Source organism: Uranotaenia lowii, chromosome 2, assembly GCF_029784155.1.
Source record: "Uranotaenia lowii strain MFRU-FL chromosome 2, ASM2978415v1, whole genome shotgun sequence".
NCBI classification, from domain to species: domain Eukaryota; kingdom Metazoa; phylum Arthropoda; class Insecta; order Diptera; family Culicidae; genus Uranotaenia; species Uranotaenia lowii.
The window spans coordinates 176,809,150-176,827,674 of record NC_073692.1 but is presented as its reverse complement, the minus strand read 5'-3'; the positions used below and the strand labels follow the sequence as shown (position 1 = coordinate 176,827,674).

General features: G+C 37.7%; 1 protein-coding gene across 5 annotated transcripts in view; it reads right to left on the bottom strand.

Moving 5' to 3' along the window:
• LOC129749574 (kinesin-like protein KIF21B) overlaps positions 1 to 18,525 on the bottom strand; it is a 198,020-nt gene that overhangs the window by 164,227 nt on the left and 15,268 nt on the right. The window lies entirely within an intron of this gene.

Below are 18,525 nucleotides of genomic sequence, written 5' to 3'. Positions count from 1 at the left end.
AACATTTGTTATCTCGAGTATTGAATTAGGCACCATTCGTTCTCAATTGAAACCATTTTATCCAGCCTAACATGTTTCTTGAGTTATTTCCTATGCAATTTTTCATTTAATATTGGAAATTTTCCAAAACAACTTTGTCTATGACTTGAGCTTAAACCTCCACTTGAAATGAATTATAATTCAAAACAGCAACGAAACTTATCAGACACCGCCGGATACCGCTTCTGGGTTTCATCGAACCTTCAGTTTTTCCTTCCTGGTAGGAGGTATCCCACAAAAACTCAAGCTCAGGTTTATATATTTTTCCAATAATGCCAACAAATCATTCATCTGGAAGTAATCGGTACCAGTTGCGGGATGAGGCATCGTCTGCCAGTGACATGCAAAAATCATTGAACAATATCTACCGAAAAAGCGCTTGCGTCAGATCAGTCAGTCTTACAACAAAACCGTACACATCCGCCGCCGAATCGAATTCAAGTTAATGAAATGTAAAGAGGGAGTAAACTCGCCGCAAAGCAGGAAAGATAGCTAATATCGTACGTAAACACAAAGGAGCAAACAGACAAACAAACAGAGCGAGCAGCAGCAAAATGAAAAAAAAAATAAAAGGGGAGAGAGAAGCAAAAAAAAACGGTGAAATACTACTATTGACCTTCAAAAAGCGTTTCGCGACGACCCTCGCCTCGACGCGAAGTGCCCTACTCAATGAACCTAAAGCTTAGTTCTTTTAGAAATGGGACACTTTCATTTGCTAATAGCTCGTTTACTGGTTATCGGATAATCAAAATTTTGTCAGCATTTTGTTGCCTGTGAAAAGTACTATTCGACCTATTTTTTTCAAAATTTAAGATTCACGCATTTTTGAATTATGTACGATGCAAGAAAAAAAGAAAAAAATAATTTTGCACAGTTTCCTTTAAAATTCGTCATTATCAAATTGTTAGCTGACAAAACCTTTGATTTTTCAAAGAATTACTGAGTTTGTGTGGTGGATAAGTATGCAAACACTGTCAATAATGTCCACAAAGTTCAAATCAAGCATTGGAGTGAAGCACATGATCGGCAACTACGGTTGAGGGTCATCAGGGAAGTCAAGTCTCTTACCAGTATATTTAATTTTCAATAAGCGAAAAACTAAGGGTAAATCGCTGAAATGTCCAAAACAATTTTCTCCGATAAGCTGAAAGTGTTGCCTAATGATGACTCATTCAAAACCAACCTCAAACAACCATTTTTTGCTAGTTCCAGAGCTCGTAAGCTGTAAAGCCGGCCCCGAGGCTATGGGACTGGTGATTTCTGATGAACGACAAAACTTATGAAATATCCTATTTTAAATAAACTCCAGCGTTTGAATCCTATACCATGTCTGCTCGTTGCAATATCCCGAGTATATTAAAGGATGTATTTGCTGGTTATTTTGTATAAAATTATAATGATTTGCCAAAATTCTGCTCCTGCGAAAAAAAAAACAAAAATTTTCAAAACGAAACTTTGGTTTTCGCTATTTTTAAAAGCCTAAAAAGAGTAATCTTGTATGTACCACCTGCAACCTACGATTTATACTAACCGATTTTATCTTATTATAACATCTTATGATGGTTTCACTTCGTTATTGTCAGATTTTGCCAGAAGAAATTCCATTAAAAACGTTCAAAAATGTGGTCAAAAATAATCAAATTTGTTCATTTCGAAACTACTGCATCCACTAAAATGCATCCAGTCTCTTTTAAAAGAGAAGTATTGAACCGAAAAGTATCAGAAATTGAAGAAGGAAGGTTAAGCCACCTAAAATATAGATTTGACGAAGTATAAGTTGGAAAAACTGATCAATACCATGATTGAAAAAAGTGTGCGCCGGCCAATGGGAGATACCAAGAATAAAATAGAAATTTCTCTAACCAAAAACGATAAATAATTTTTTTTTAATTTTTTCATGAAATATCATAACATTACCTTCATTTTCTTCATATAAAGTATTTCGATCAAACGAATGGTTTTTGAGATACACGCATTCGTAACTGTCCCATTTCTAAAAGAACTACGCTTTAGCCTAGCTAGAGAACTCCCGGCCTAGCTAGAGAACTTGTGCGGAGAACTCCCCCACCTAGAGATTTCTGGCTGCCGCCGGTTTTACAATCGCAGCAACATACAGTAAAGCCTAGAGCGCCTACAATCGTACTGTACCTTCTGTATCGAAAAACCCTAAAATGAATGGAATAGAGCACGAAATCGGACGGAGGAGGAGGAGGAACGTAAACATAAACATGGATAAAATCTATTTAGGGGTCAAACGTTTTCAACTAACGGGGATATTTTGCTTCGAAATTCAAATCTGGTCTGTCTGGTGGAAAATTAAAGGAAACAGCGATTTTCTACTTTTAGGCTCCTAGCCGTTTCACAGTTATACTCATTGGAGTAATGACAAAATAGCTTTTCAATTACTGAACGAAAATTTGGAAACGGCGCTAAATAAGTTTTCAAAACAACAAACATATTTCGACAAATTGAAATTTACTCCCGGCTATGAGATTTTAAGATAATTTTATATCTCGACTAGCTTACCCGGTGTGCTTTGCTACACCTTTCGAAAATAAATTAAATTTAATAAAATGTCTGAAATCAAGCTTTATTTCTTAAGCAGCATTTCAAACCAAATGTCAAGCTTATTAAGAAGCAAACGCTTTTAAAAATTACCGCAGCTTTAATTTCGAATTTCAGTACAAAAATGATTTTATAATATTTTCTTAAATTTAATCTATTTTTATAAGCTTTAATGATGTCAAAAAGCATGTTTTAATGATATGGACTTCAAGTCCTTTCCCCCTTCCCTCTAGCAATGCAAAAGGTGCTCACGAACTACTGTAACTGAATTTTTAGTATTTAAATGACGTAGTATTTCGCTTTATTTATCTGATAAGTTTTCGAATTATTCCAAATATAATATGAATGAAAACTTGCCTCCTTCTTTGCGATTCCACCCAGAAATAAGGGATGGTCTCAAATTCTTCGTATCCATCTACCCTCTCTTCCTTTTGCTTTATAAATTTTCGATTTATGCCAATAAACTTGTATGGGTGCCCTTAATGGTTTGATACGTTTTCAAGCTATACATTGTAATGTACATTGAACTCCCTTTGTCCCTCCCTTCTTTACACTGCAATGCAGAAAGGTTGATAACCATCATGGAAACATATCTCGTGCCAAAATTCCTTCCCATGCTAAAATCAGTCACTTTGTAGATATGACACGTTATAAATTGAAGTGATGCTAAACAGCACTTGTCATGGTATGAAATCTGGTGACTTTTTATACTGCAAATTACTATATTTTGATTTGTTTTAGCAGAAAGTGCAAATTGAATTCATATTGATAAACCACAACTCAAAGGATCAAGGAAAAGAATGGTTTTAAAGGGGAAAAAAATATGTTTAAATTTTGTTTTCAGCTGAATTACGGTTATTTTCTTTTTTTTTAGCTGAGCTTTTTAAGAATTTTGAAGATCTAAACTTGCTGACCTTATTAGTTCATTAACAATCGAATGAAAAGCAGATTATCAAAAATTTGATGGATCGAAAAAAGTCTGTTCATGCTTCGAAGGTGGTATGAATTTTTTTTAAAATTTTTCATGTGAACATCACACAAAACCTGAAATGATAATTTATACTCCGAGAAGGCTAACAGTTACCAAAGTGTCTTTTGTTTGATTTGTTTTTATTTCAATCTTTATTTCAATTCAGATACAACACGGATGTAAACAATGTAAACGGATTTTAACATAGTTGAGCTTTTAAGAAAAATATGTAAACCTTTAAAACAAAAAAAAATTCGTTTGTTGAATAACTAAATCATTTCTCATCAAACTTTTGTTGAAAGTAAAATATGCAACAATGTTGACTAAAAGATACTTCTAAGTTGACATTTGTCCCAATTATTGAAGCAAGTGAAAACACTATGCATTTTCTGAACTTATTCATAGATGCGAAATGTAGTTTAAAGGCTTTGAAACGAATTTGATACGTGTTCCTGTTCGTTGTATCAAATTTCATTGATATATCTGCAATTTTTTTTTGGAGTTAAGGTAAATTTTTGATACTCCACTTTTACTTAATGCTGTTTTAAACAAAAGGCTCCACTTACAAAGACACTTTTAATAATTTTGAATATCCACTTCAGATTCAACACGCGGGATACTCCTTTCATGCCTTTCTCATATAATGCTGAATCATTTTGGAGAGGAAATTCCTTAAAGATAGATGTTCATGTTTTTTTTGTAAATGGTTTAAAAGAAAAGTTGAGTTTATTTCGTCAGATTATTGGTATGGGCCCGAAAATTAATAGATGAAGAAATAATTTATACACCCATTTTTTTTAAATGTTGAAAGTTTGGTCTTGCTCTAGTGTACTTTCTCAACTGAAAATTCTTCCGGAAAATGCACATCCTCACTTTTGAAATATAATCTATTGTAAAAGACAAACTCTTGTTCATGTGTTTGTTCATTTTCATCGGATTTTGTTGTGGTTCTGATTAATTAATAGGTACATGTTATTATTTTGTCTGCTATCGACAGGAATCTAGGCGTATCGAATTATATACATAATTGCTTGAAAATCTTCTCACTTTCTTTTTTTCAAACGTCCGCAAAGATACCTTTATCAGTATTAAATTTTTATTTTTAAGACAAAACATGCTGCTTTAATTAACACGGAATCAACATCGTTTTAAGTTTTAAAATCGTTTGAATGGTTTTGATTCGATCGGCAAAATATCAATCTGGGGGACATCTAGGCCGCATTCATTAATTTGTGCTGTACAATTTTGCTGGGATACATAGAGAAAATATCAAATCTAGGCTTCATAGAGCCACCACGTGAATTGAAAGTATGCCTGGTTGAGAAATACGCGCCCAAATGTTCCCATTAATCAGTATGCTGTGCCATGGTAACTATTCCCTAGCGACGTTAGCTCGCGACGCCTCGACCTTGGAGACGAAAAACAAACCGCCCGGCGCCAAAAGGAAAAAAAATCTCTCGAAAAAATTGAAGGCCATGACTTTTATTTGATTCAATTTATTACAAATTTAATGATTACGGACAATTGATGTGACTTTTTGTTGTTTTTATTCGATATAAACCGATTCGCATGCCCACAGAATATTCTAAAAATAATTTCATTTGAATCGTTTTGGTAATTTCGGAGGAGTAGTACTACAAACACCGTTACAAGAGAATTTTATATAATAGATATACACGACTACTGATGATGAACAAACTCCCATTCATAAATTAAATAAGAGTATCATCAAAAGCAAAGTAGTTTAAGTACCTATGTTTTACTTTTACCTTCGTTTTGTATTTTTTATTATGCTGTGTTCGGCTACTTATATCTTACAATGGCGACCGTCAGAAACTGTGTAAATCATAACAATGTTAATTATAGCTGGTTAAAGTAGAATACTGCGATAAAATCCTACGAAAATTTATAGGTAGACCATCTACTGAAGCTACGAAAGATAACTGATGACATGTTCAAAGACCATTTTCAAGTTTAAAAACCAATCACTGTCGATGGTTTCAGAAAAAGATAGAGAGAAGAAATAGAGAAAATGATCACACAAATCTACAAAACTCAGCTTTTTTCTTGGTGCTATAAATTTCAGAGCTGATTTTAACTAATTTTGGCGTAATGATTCCAAATATGCAGTTAGTTTTATTTAAGCAATTTGGTTTTGTAGATCTAATGGTATATTTAAATATTCGTTTGATTCATAATTTGTTTTCTTTTTTCTGGCAACATTGAAATATCTGAGATATTCAAGTGGAAGATATGAAATCAAAATCAATCTTTTCGAAGACCACAAATTTTGACTTCTGATAAAAAGTTACAGAAGTTTTATTTTTGTGTTCATTTCCTTTTCGGCAGCGTTGGAACGAATTTTAAACCAATTTTTAACCAAAACTTATGCTTTTTTATAAGCATACATCAAAACGTTCTGCGGTATTCAACAAAGTTGTTGTGAAATCAAGAGCTTAAAATTCGAAAGACAAAAAACAAACGTCTTTCATCCAACTATACTAAAAATAATAATGAACTTAAATGTTGATTAAAAAAAATAGTAGATTTTTTTTTGTTTTTTCCTCTGATAAAAAAAAACAGATAAAATCTTAACCCTGCCTTGAATCAGAATTAGTTAATGCTTTCAAAACAGTTTTTATCTTATATAAATTTGTTCGTTTAACAGTTATCTTTGACTGATTTCGTTCGTAATGATAGTTTTAATGTTTAAAACGCCATATCATTAAAACCTGAGAATCTTACATCACGGTGTCTCTAGGAGAAAACTTAATTTTTCGAAAATTAGCATCGCTAATTTTCGATCATTTCGAAAGCTGGGACTTTTCCCTTTCATTTGAGCCCAAATTTAAAATAATCCATCAGGGGGTCTAGAACATTCAATTTTTTCAAAGGCAAAATCATACTAATTACTGTTAAAACACTTGTCTTACCCTTAGCGTTATTCCAACTCCATATGTCAGTAACATGATCTAATGAAAACTTTCGTGGCAACAACTTTGTCGAAGACATCAAACTGATAAAAGTTGAGAGAAAAGAGAAATAATTCCGCAAACAGAGTGATTATTATTTCACATGAAAAATCTAATAAAACGTTTCATCGCTGGTTGCACCAAGACCAGAAATAGGATCCTGACACCTTAGTTATTGATTGTAGGGCGTTTAAATGTTTAGGATGGTTTATTTACATTAAAAAATCAATCATTTGTATACATTTTATCAGGATAATCTGAAGTAAAGAGCATTTATAGGGCTTTATTATGAAAAACGTCTCCTGCTTTTCTTGAAAATTTCAACTAAGCTAGTGTTATGACGTTCATAAGGGTATATACAGTTGATGGTATTGATGGCTGGTTGGCTTCAGCCATAACCTCGAAACATGATTTGGATTTGGCCTCATCAGAGTTTCCAGGTTGTCATGACAAAAATCATTATTTGCTCGCATTTTATTTCTCGAATATTTTAACTCAATTTTCAACTATCCACATTTACAACACATTTGATTGCAACTTAGCAGAATTTTAATAGTCATGTACGCGCTTTGCGTATACAAAAACTTCATTTCAGTAGATGAAGAAAATGTAAAATTTTTATGTATAGTATGGTTGGAAATTTTGGGGGTTTAGACAGTAGTGAGTCATAGAAAAGCTGAAAATGTTTCAAATTACGGTTGAATCACAACAAATTACAAGAAGGATGATGCATATTTCAAATTAATTGCTGCAGGTAGTTTTCAAACAAGTAACTATAGCAAAGCTAAATAAAATAAATACGGACTTGAGGAATGAAGTAACTACTGAACACTTATACATTCTACACAGTAAACGAAAATTACCGAGTTCGGTTATTTTTTTTTACCGAAATCCTAACATGTGTAAATCGTTAAAATGTTCGATAATTTTTTCGGTAAAAAATAAACGAACATCGGTAAATCGATTCTTCATTTACCCATGTTCGTTTATTTTTTACCGAAAAAACTACCGAACAGTTTAACGATTTACACATGTTAGGATTTCGGTTAAAAAAAATTACCAAACTCGGTAATTTTCGTTTACTGTGTACGTTAAATTTATTACTGGAACTGAGATATGAAGATGACTTTTCAAATCATTGTTTATTTAACTTTGACTTATGATTTTCATAATGATTTTCAGTTGAACTTTTAAAACAAATCAGTGCGAATATAGAAAAATGATTTGATCTGGCTCAACTGGGAAGCATTTAAAATCAAAACATTGCAAACTCTACCGGTTTCTCAAAGGGACGAAAACGGCAATTTTGTCTTCGTGTATGTAAAAATGATGTCGAATGTAAGTTTACACACATTTTTCTTTGCGAAAATTCAAGATTGTTCACTTTTATCAAAAGTACACGAACAGAACATAATGTCTTTCATTGATTTTTTTCGATAAAGTAGAAAAAGAGGAACTTTGATTTCAACAATTTTTCAGTGGTTAATTTGATTTAATACAATTAGGAATTAAAAATATTTTCTCTAGTCACTTTTAGTTGGTTGACTGGGCTTTAACTTATCAGATTTTTTGAAAATTTGGAATTATATTTTCTAACAGTTTTGAATTTGTTTAATTTAACGAAAATATTTGTTAAAACGTGAGTTTTTATCTGTTAATATTCTATATGGAACACTGCTAATATTTGTCTGTGGATTCTTGTATATTTGATTCTCCCCTGCAATATCATCATCTTAATTTCATGAAAAAAAATATAACAACACTTTTCAGAGCTTTTCATGCCATAAACAGAATTAATTGCAGTGGCGTGAAATGCTTAAAATAGTTAACTACATAAATTTGCTTAGATTCAGGATGTAAAATTGTTCTCAAAGTATGAAATGAGTAACAAAATTTTCAAGTGAAGGAGGAGCCATCATTTTTCATAAAAACCCCATGTTCTTTTCTTAAGATAACGATTTTTACGATCGTTTACTTATTTACTAGGAATGGCGATTCGCATTACAATTGTTAACGATTTGAGCTATCATTTCCAATGCGATTTTATGTTTGCTGGGAGAATGTATGTTGATGTTCAACCGCAGCTCTTAATGAAAAAAATTGAATAGCTGAAGTAAGAGTTGGAGACCTTTATTTGGGAAAATTATCATATTTCTATAGGCATTTTAGCACATTCATAATAATGTCCCCTGAAAATTTATGAAGAAGATTTTCTAATCTTACAATAGAGTGTTTTTTAAGGCAAACAAAATAGTACTCAAAGCTCAAGTAAATAAAAAAGTGCGAACAAAACAAATTATATCTACCTTCTTATATTCATTCAACTCAAAATTGTGTATGAAAAAAAAACCTTGAGAGTGTAAAATTTGTAAAAATCGAAACAGTAGTAACATGAATAAGTAGAATGTGCGAAATCCGGCGATCGCACTTTAATTTTCTAAGCTGGGCCTTAGTGTAACAAAAACAAGGCTCGGTCTTTTGGAATGACCTCATTGGTTCAACATGCTCTTAACAGTGATACAAATCCATGCTCGCGTAAAATCGATAGAGATACAACGGGAAAAAGCAACTCCACAACAAAGTCCAACTCTTCGTTTGTTCCTCTTATTTTCACTGGTAGGTACGTCTGAAAACGTCTGGAGTTTCGTCTGGAAAACCAGAAGTTACCGACCGAAAATTGCCACCGGAGTTCGATAGTCTCCGACAAGCACTACTTCACGGTTCGCCGAGCGGGGTACACCGGTAGTGATGCCGAATGGGAAAGAAAATTAAAGAAGTGTTTCTAGCTTTTTTTTTTGCTGACAACCGGTAAAAACGGCCACGCGTTCAACCGTGGGCCTGGCGTCTTTTGCGTGCCGGCCGATATGTGGAACTACTAGTTTCATTTTCCAAAAGCTAGCTAACAAACTACCAGTTCACGCGAATAGACCGATTTCGCTTTAACCAATTTTGAAAGGGAAACTTTGAAGGAAAAACGGTTCCAGTTGTAATCAATTTGGGAGCAAAGCATTAAAAATGGATGAGCCTCTCACGAGTTTGGTTCGGTCGTTTTCATGCTGCAATTTAAAATGAATAAGTGTGGTTTCATCATGAAAAATACTGAAACGAACGTGTCCTAATATGACAAATATCGAAACATTTTAGTAACGAGGTTACCAAAACGAGCGTGCGGAAGTTAACTTAAGAACTTCTATTTGAAAATTATCTCACCCACATCGATCAATAGGAAACCCCATAATGTGTGGTGTTAGTGCGGTGGCATTTAAAATCCCATTTTCAAGAGCAAATTGACTTAAAAAGCGAGAAGATAAATCGCCATCTACGTTTGGACGCTCTCGAGATATCTTCGGCACTATAGAGTGATTTATGAGTGCTCGAACCATTTTTGAAATGGTACGCATTCGACCGAAGGAAGTCATCAGCATCTAAAAGACCTTCTCTGCTGACGAGATAAATAAATCTTCACAAAAAATTAACCACAATGACGAACTACCAGCGCTTTGACTTAGGGCCACAATTCAATCAATCGAAGGTTCGATCCGCGGACATACAAGCCATTTTTTCTTCTTCTAATAACGATACAGTTACCCAACATTGTCGTTTGAAATTATTCGGCAATCAATCTCTCGTACCTCGGGTTGTAACATCATGCAGTTTTTGTGTTACGAAACGCCCGGCTTGAAACACTTTCAAATGGCCTTTCGATTTGGCTGTGGTTGGAATGGACGTCAGTTAAATACAACTGTGTGTATGCAAAAACCTTGGAGCAATGAACCTTTAACGAATGCCGGCGTATGCAGAAATGAAATTGATTGATAATTTCGCAAATTTGGCTGCGAACATCGAATGCAGTGCAGGGAAGTATGGAAGGAAAACGTAAAATGTTTGCCTTTTACGATGAGTACAAAGGGTTAAAATTTAATTCAACTTTACCAAATGATGCTGTTAAAACTAACACACATATATAGGATCTCAGTGAAATTTCATGTTTTTTGAGAAGAGATCTAAATTCTACACTAAAGCGTACATCTTTCAAGGATATAATGGCTAGCATCTTACTAATGCTAACATCACCAGCCCACAGAAAGAGTACTATGTACCTATTCCATGACTGAGACTCGATCTCATGACCTCTGGCTAAGAAGACTTAAAAGCGACGATAAAAGCGATGTTTATTTTACACAAAATTTAGTTAGCGTATACCTAGAAGTTAACTAGATTATCGTAAATAAGGCCAGAACAAATTTCAAATCAATCTTTTGTCACTAGGAGTTGGATTATCCCGAATGGGTCAAGATAATAAAAAATAATACGAAAAAACATACATTGAAATAAATTGCACGAAAGCTTGTATGCAACAAAATTGCATTCAATATCATTGCACTAGAAACCGTAGAAACCGTAGGAGAACCATACGAACCGTAGAAACCGTACGAACCGTAGGAGAACTGTTCGAACCGTAAGAACAGTGGAACCGTACGAGCAGTAGGAACCGTACGAACCGCAGGAATCGTAAGAACCGTACGAACCGTACGAGCCGTAAGAACCGTTCGAACCATGAGAACCGTAAGAACCGTACGAACCGTAGGAACCGCACGAACCGTACGAGCCGTTGGAACCTTACGAACCATAGGAACCGTATGAACCGTAGGAACCGTACGAGCCGTAGGAGAACCGTTAGATCCGTACGAACCGTACGAACCGTAGGAACCGTACGAACCGTAGGAGAACTGTTCGAACCGTACGAACCGTGGACCGTACGAGCAGTAGGAACCGTACTTACCGCAGGAATCGTAAGAACCGTACGAACCGTACGAGCCGTAAGAACCGTTCGAACCATGAGAACCGTACGAACCGTAGGAATCGCACGAACCGTACGAGCCGTTGGAACCTTACGAACCATAGGAACCGTATGAACCGTAGGAACCGTACGAACCGTAAGAATCGAACGAACCGTAGGAGAACCGTACGATCCGAAGGCGAATCGTATAAATCGCACGAACCGTAGGAACCGTACGAACCGTAGAAGAACCATTCGATCCGTACGAACCGAACAAACTGTAGGAACCGCACGAACCGTACGAGCCGTTAGGAGCCGTACGAGCCGTACGAACCATAGAAGCCGTATGAACCGTAGGAAACGAACCGTAAGAGAACCGTTAGATCCGTAGGAATCGTGAGAACCGTACGAACCGCACACACCGTACAAACCGTACGAACCGTACGATCCGTAGGCGAAACGTATGAATCGTAGGAACCGTACGAGCCGTAGGAGAACCGTTAGATCCGTAGGAACCGTATGAACCGTACGAACCGTAGGAACCGTAGGAACCGCACGCACCGTAAGCGAACCGTACGAACCATAGGAGAACCGTAGGAGCACCGTAGGAGCACCGTAGGAGAACCGTACGAACCGTAGAAGAACCGTTCGATCCGTACGAACCGTAGAAGAACCGTACGAACCGTAGGAACCGCACGAACCGCACGGACCGTAGGATCCATAAGATCCGTACGAGCCGTTGGAACCGTACGAAACATAGAAACTGTATGAACCGTACGAAACGAACGGTAAGAGAACCGTTTGATCCGCAGGAGCCGTATGAACCGTACGAACCGTGAGAACCGTACGAAGCGTAGAAGCCGTAAGAATCTAACGAACCGTAAGAACCGTACGCACCGTACGAATCGTAGGAGAACCGTACGATCCGTAGGCGAATCGTATGAACCGTACGAACCGTAGGAACAGTACGGACCGTAGGAGAACCGGATGGTTCGAACCGTTGGAGAACCCTACGAATCGTAGGAGAACCGTACGATCCGTAGGCGAACCGTAAGGAACTGTAGGAACCGTTCGAACCGTTGGAGAACCGTACGAAACGTAGGCGAACCGTATGAACCGTAGGAACAGTACAAACCGTAGAAACCGAACGGGCCGTATGAACCGTACGGACCATAGGAGAACCGTACAAACCGTAGGAATCGTACGAACTGTAGGAACCGTACGAACAAAACGAACCGTAGGCGAACCGCACAAACCGTACGAACCATACGAACCGTAAAGCATGGATCATCTTAAATCCGGATGCACTGTATATTATACCACAGCGCACCTAGTTGTCGGATCTGGAATGTTTTGACAGTACTTTGTTTTGGAATGTTTCCTCTATCAGTGCTGAAAATTTCATTACGGTTCGTTTTTTTTTCGAAAAAGTTACACGTGTTGGAAGCCGAGAGACGAAAATTAATTTTGGACATTCACGCCAAAAACCCGACGTGGTCGGGTTCAAAAATCGCGAAATCGTTAAAAATGGTCAAATTGTATGACGGATGCATCCACATGGATGGCGAAACGTACGTGAAGATGGATTTTGGGCTGATTCCTGGCCAAAAATTTTATAAAGCCACTGGTCGGGGCGATGTCCCCGGCATGTTCAAATTTGTTCTTACCGATAAGTTTGCAAGAAAGTGTTCGATCTGGCAAGGTATTTGCAGCCACTGACGAAAAATCCCGGTTTTTGTGACAAACAAGACCATGGACCCCAAGATGTACAAGGATGAGAGCCTGAAAAAAGGTATTCTTTCGTACATTAGATCTCACAAAGGACCAGTAAAGTTTTGGCCAGATTTGGCAAGCTGCCACTACAGCAAAGAGGTACTACAGTGGTGTCGTCAGGGAACAGGGTGTCAAAACTATGATGAGTGGTATTCGACGAAAAGTTCGAAATTTCATCAAAGTCACATCGGAATATTTTTTTAATTTTTTTCATTTAAAGTGCAATAAAAAAATCTACATTTTGAGTACAAAACATTTTTAATTCGTTTACACAGTTCCGAGATCAACCCGTTTTAATGCGTCCAGATTTAAGATTAACCATGCTTTAAAAAATCAAGTAATTTTTTATCAAAAATTCAATAAAATCAATAATCAAGCAAAAATTCATATTTGTCCCAGCCTATGTATATCGCGAAGTGATTGAATTACAACACCCACAAATCAGACTCTGCTCCAATAATGAACTTCCTTGGAGATTGAATTATCGGTACAAGATTCTATGCCGGACCGGCATTAACAAGCTTTCTAAGAAATGGCATTGTCTTTCCAGCGAATCCGCATTGCATATGTCTAAATAAAACATATCCCAAGACAATACAGGACGAAAATAATCAGCGAGCAAGCCATGTATGTGAATCGGTCGGCAATGGAAAACAACTTCTAGTTTCTCATTACCACCCCATTGTTATCCATTTCCCATCACAGACAAAGAATGATGAAAAAACAACGGCCAAACGGCAGACGGCCAATGCAGTGCGTTTTTTGGTAATCGGCGGTGGCAGAAGGACTAAGAAAATAAACTATTGTTTACTAACCAACTCAGATGGTCCACTGGGTAAGATACCGGACTGGCAAGCCGAGATGTGATATTGCAATGAATTCGATTCTCACTATACTTTTTTTTTGGAATGAATTATCCAATAGGATAAAAATCCCATAATATGTATTTATTGTTTCGCTTGAATGTAGCAGACTTGTAAACCATCGACATTTTCTCTGACAGTCGCACAGCCTGCTTTTATCAGTATCATTGTTCGTGCCATCAAACGAATGCGACCGAAAACTTGCCGAACAGTCGACTACCATCAAACGAAACGACATTCATTCTTCTTTGTGTGATTGTCGAACGTAATTTCGTGTCTTGGTACACGAGAGGGATAATTTGATGGTCAAACGACCATCATTCCCGACAGTTTACCACATCGCTTATCTCTTTCACGCAGCAGAACTTACTGACTCAATAAGCAAATGCAATCTTTTCTATTCACTCCCTCCTGTTGAAAAAAAAAATGCGTCACTCTGCAGCGCCGGGTGATGTTTGGATGTGTTGGTCGAACAATGTGGAATGATTATCTCGATTATCTACGCATGAGGGATGACAGTCAAACGACTAACCACAAAAAAGATCAAAATTTCGTTAGACATTTTTTTGCTCTCCGATCAAACGATTGCGCTCTCCACGATTGTCACGAACGATGTGTGGTGGTTGTCTCCGGAAAAATTCAAACGATGGTGACCAATTACAAGCCTGGAATGTAGTGGTCTTGACTCATGCAACTTTTTGCTTGGAAGCTCGAGTCTTTATGCCAGAAGTGCTTTTCCAATCATATCACTGTTGGTCACATTTGTAATTTGAGAAAAAGTAACGGGAGACAAAATATGTCAGGATTTGACCAAGGAGGGGGGGGGGGGGGGGGGGGCTTGGAGGAATACGTAGTGGATTACATCCAAGTCTTATGTGCCAATGATGTCAGATCCAATCTCGGTTATGACAGAGATAGTACTCCTTCTTTCAGTTGCTTTGTTCTATCATTTGAAATATGCTTCTCACCATATCCTCAGAGATGCACGCTTAGTGTTCACAAAAGAAAATGGACATTTATTTTATTTTTATTGTAGAGTAATATTTAAGCTGAAATTATTAACATTATAATAGAGTGTAAAGAGTGATACTTATTTACTCAACACATCTGTTTAACAAGTTTGATTTCTTTTGACCAAAGTCCTTCCTTCTTGACGTTGATACAGTATCAGCTATTCAGATGTGAAATTCACCAAACTTTATCGGGTAAAAATCAAGCAAATGGCATAAAAACAAGATACCTTGTATTTGGTCTTTAAAGCGTTAAAGAAAAATGCAAAAAAAAAAAACACTTAGAATTTCAATATGTCAGCTTTTGCAAACATCTTCTGGACCACAAATCAGTTGGTAACGTTCTAGCAGTTTTAGCTAATGGAAACGAGTTTAAACTTCGAAAGTAAAGCTCAAACACAGTTGCACGGGATAAGTTTTTCGATTCCTGATGTTTCCGACAAATTGGACTGTGAGAACTACCGAGCGATCACTGTCCTCAATGCTGCCTACAAAGTGTTGTCCCGAATCCTACTCCGCCGCCTAACGCCACAAGCAAACAGATTCGTGAGAAGTCATCAGGCCGGCTTCATGGAGGGACGGTCAACGACGGACCAGATATTCACATTACGGCAAATCCTCCAAAAATGCCGGGGACACCAAGTCCCCACGCACCATCTATTCATCGACTTCAAAGCCGCATACGACACGATCGACCGTAACGAGCTATGGAAAATTATGGACGAGAACGGCTTTTCCGGGAAGCTGATCAGACTAATCAAGGCGACGATGGATAGAACGCAGTGCTGTGTGCGGATTTCGGGTGAATTGTCGAGTTCATTTGAACCGCGCAGGGGGCTTCGACAAGGTGATGGTCTATCCTGCATGATGTTCAACGTGGCGCTAGAAGGTGTTATTCGACGAGCGGTGGGCGAAATGCGGGGCACGATTTTCAACAGATCCAGTCAACTTATCTGCTTTGCCGATGACATTGATATAGTCGGCAGATCATCTGCGGCGGTGGAGGAGATCTACCGCAAACTGAAACGCGAAGCAGGAAGGATTGGGTTGATGATTAATACGTCCAAGACGAAGTACATGCTGGCCTGCGGATCCGAGACCGACCGAACCCGCTTGTGCAGTAATAACAAGGTCACGATCGACGGCGACGAGCTGGAGATAGTCGAAGACTTTGTCTATCTCGGCTCACTGGTGACCGCAGACAATGACACCAGCCGTGAGATCCGGAGGCGAATTATCAGCGGAAGTCGTGCCTACTATGGACTCCACAAGCAACTGCGGTCGAGAAGACTTAGCCCTCGCACGAAGTGTAACCTGTATACCACGCTCATTAGACCGGTTGTTCTCTACGGGCACGAGACATGGATATTGCTTGAGGAGGACCTACGTACACTCGGAGTATTCGAGCGACGAGTGTTAAGAACCATCTTTGGCGGCGTACAGGAGAACGGAGTGTGGAGGAGAAGGATGAACCACGAGCTCGCGCGACTCTACAGCGAACCCAGTATCCAGAAGGTGGTGAAGGCTGGCCGGATACGCTGGGCGGGGCATGTTGCGAGAATGCCGGACGACTGTCCTGCGAAACAGGTGTTCGCTACGAATCCGGTAGGAACAAGACGAGCGGGGGCGCAACGAGCGAGGTGGTTAGACCAAGTGGAGCGTGATCTGGCGAACGTGGGGTGCCCGAAAAATTGGAGAACGGTTGCCATGGACCGAGTGAATTTTAGGAATTATGTTCGTCAAGTTATGTCGTGAGACGGTATACTATGTAAATAAATGTTTCTGAAACAGATACATACAATAAGAATAGAAATGTTCAATTTCGAAAAAATCTATTCAAAATAGGAAACTTCATTTCTTCAACCGTTGTTTTAAGAAATATTTACTGATCTGCTAAACGTTCATACTAAAATCGTATCTTTCATTGAACATTAATTACAATACAGGTAAACAGTTATCTTTATTACCAATCCAAGCTGGGTGAGATATTTTAATTAAACGTTATCGAACTTAAGAAATGTATAATTATCATTGACTTAAGCATTCGTTAGGAAGATAAACTCCGATGTTAATTGTATACTGCCATAAATGAGTTGAGTTTTACGATTACGTTTCGCGATGGCGATCTCCATCTCGTGTTGCTTAGTAGTTCAGCTCTATTCGGCAGGGCTACCTTGCATATATGCGAAATTTACAAGCCAAAGTCAACCTCGATTCAATCCAGCTATGACGGAGCTCGCAATAACATGACTCGCATGGCAAGGAGAGTAGCTGAAAGCCAAATGCCCAAACAACGCAAAGGGGGTGTTTCATGTGTGTGGCGACGACAATGACAGCAGCAACTCCTCGCTCAATGGAATCAATGGAGATTATCCCCGTCCGCGAAACGTAGAACGTGTAGCAGCGCCCGATATAAAAAAAATAGGGGGCCCACACGAGCAACATTTACAGCTTCGCTGCTGCTACTCATTCATAACTTAGGCGGCTATCTCTACGCGTAAAAAACCAACCACACGCTCTAAGCTCGTACCAGCTCGCCATACGTTAATGTTTTAAATATGCGTTATCCAGCTTGCTCTACGTATCTCGGGCGTACAAAATTTTAGATGCTGGAGAAGCTTGGCCTGGAGGGCGGTTGTTGGTACGACATTGGTGGAACTCCCATATTTATTGACTGCACATTTATTAATAAAATGGCATTTTTATATAATAAGCACCGTTTTTTTTTCGCTATAAATACACGGTCGATAAATATGTCTGCTGAAAGCAACGACTGACTGCATTAACGAGCGAAATGGAGAAAAAAAATCACAACTTCGTTACCTCTCCATACTGATGCATAAAAACTGTGGGCAGCTGTGAGCAGATATGTAGCGAGACGTATAGTGGCGAAAGAATTTACGTGAGTGGACGGATGTGCCCAAATCCGGCCGTCCAAGATTGATGGCACGGAACGAAGATGGTTTCTGTTGGCGCTTGAGTTTTATTTTTCTCTTTGTGTTGGCTACTGTTACACCTACTCGTAATTTATTTGTTGTTGCTGTATGTTGCAGGTGCCGGTATGAATCTTACTGCAACATATGGTTTACAAATACACATACAATGTTTGTCATATATAACTGAGGTAATGTTTGTTTTTAAGTTTATACATAAAAAAATTGTTTCCTAAAAATCTTAAAAACCACCTCATATAGATGACTTAAAAAAATCTAAATATACATGAGATTTGTATGATTGACCGCCAAAAAACTATTTTATAGTATTTCCAACATAAATATTACAAAGCAACAAAATTCACATTTTCCTAGATGCAAAGAATATAAGAGCTAATTTTGACTTGTTTTCGCGCTGATTCGAAATATTCGTTGAGTTTTTGTGTATCAACTCTTGTTTTTGGGATAACTTGTTGTTAAAATAGATAAAATTCAATAATCATATTTTGCACTTATGTATTTGGCACACTTCAATATATGCAAATAAAGATTTTAAGCCAATAATTAACTTTCCCCTAGACCGCGAGTAATTTTGACTTCTTAGGAAATAGTTATTGAAG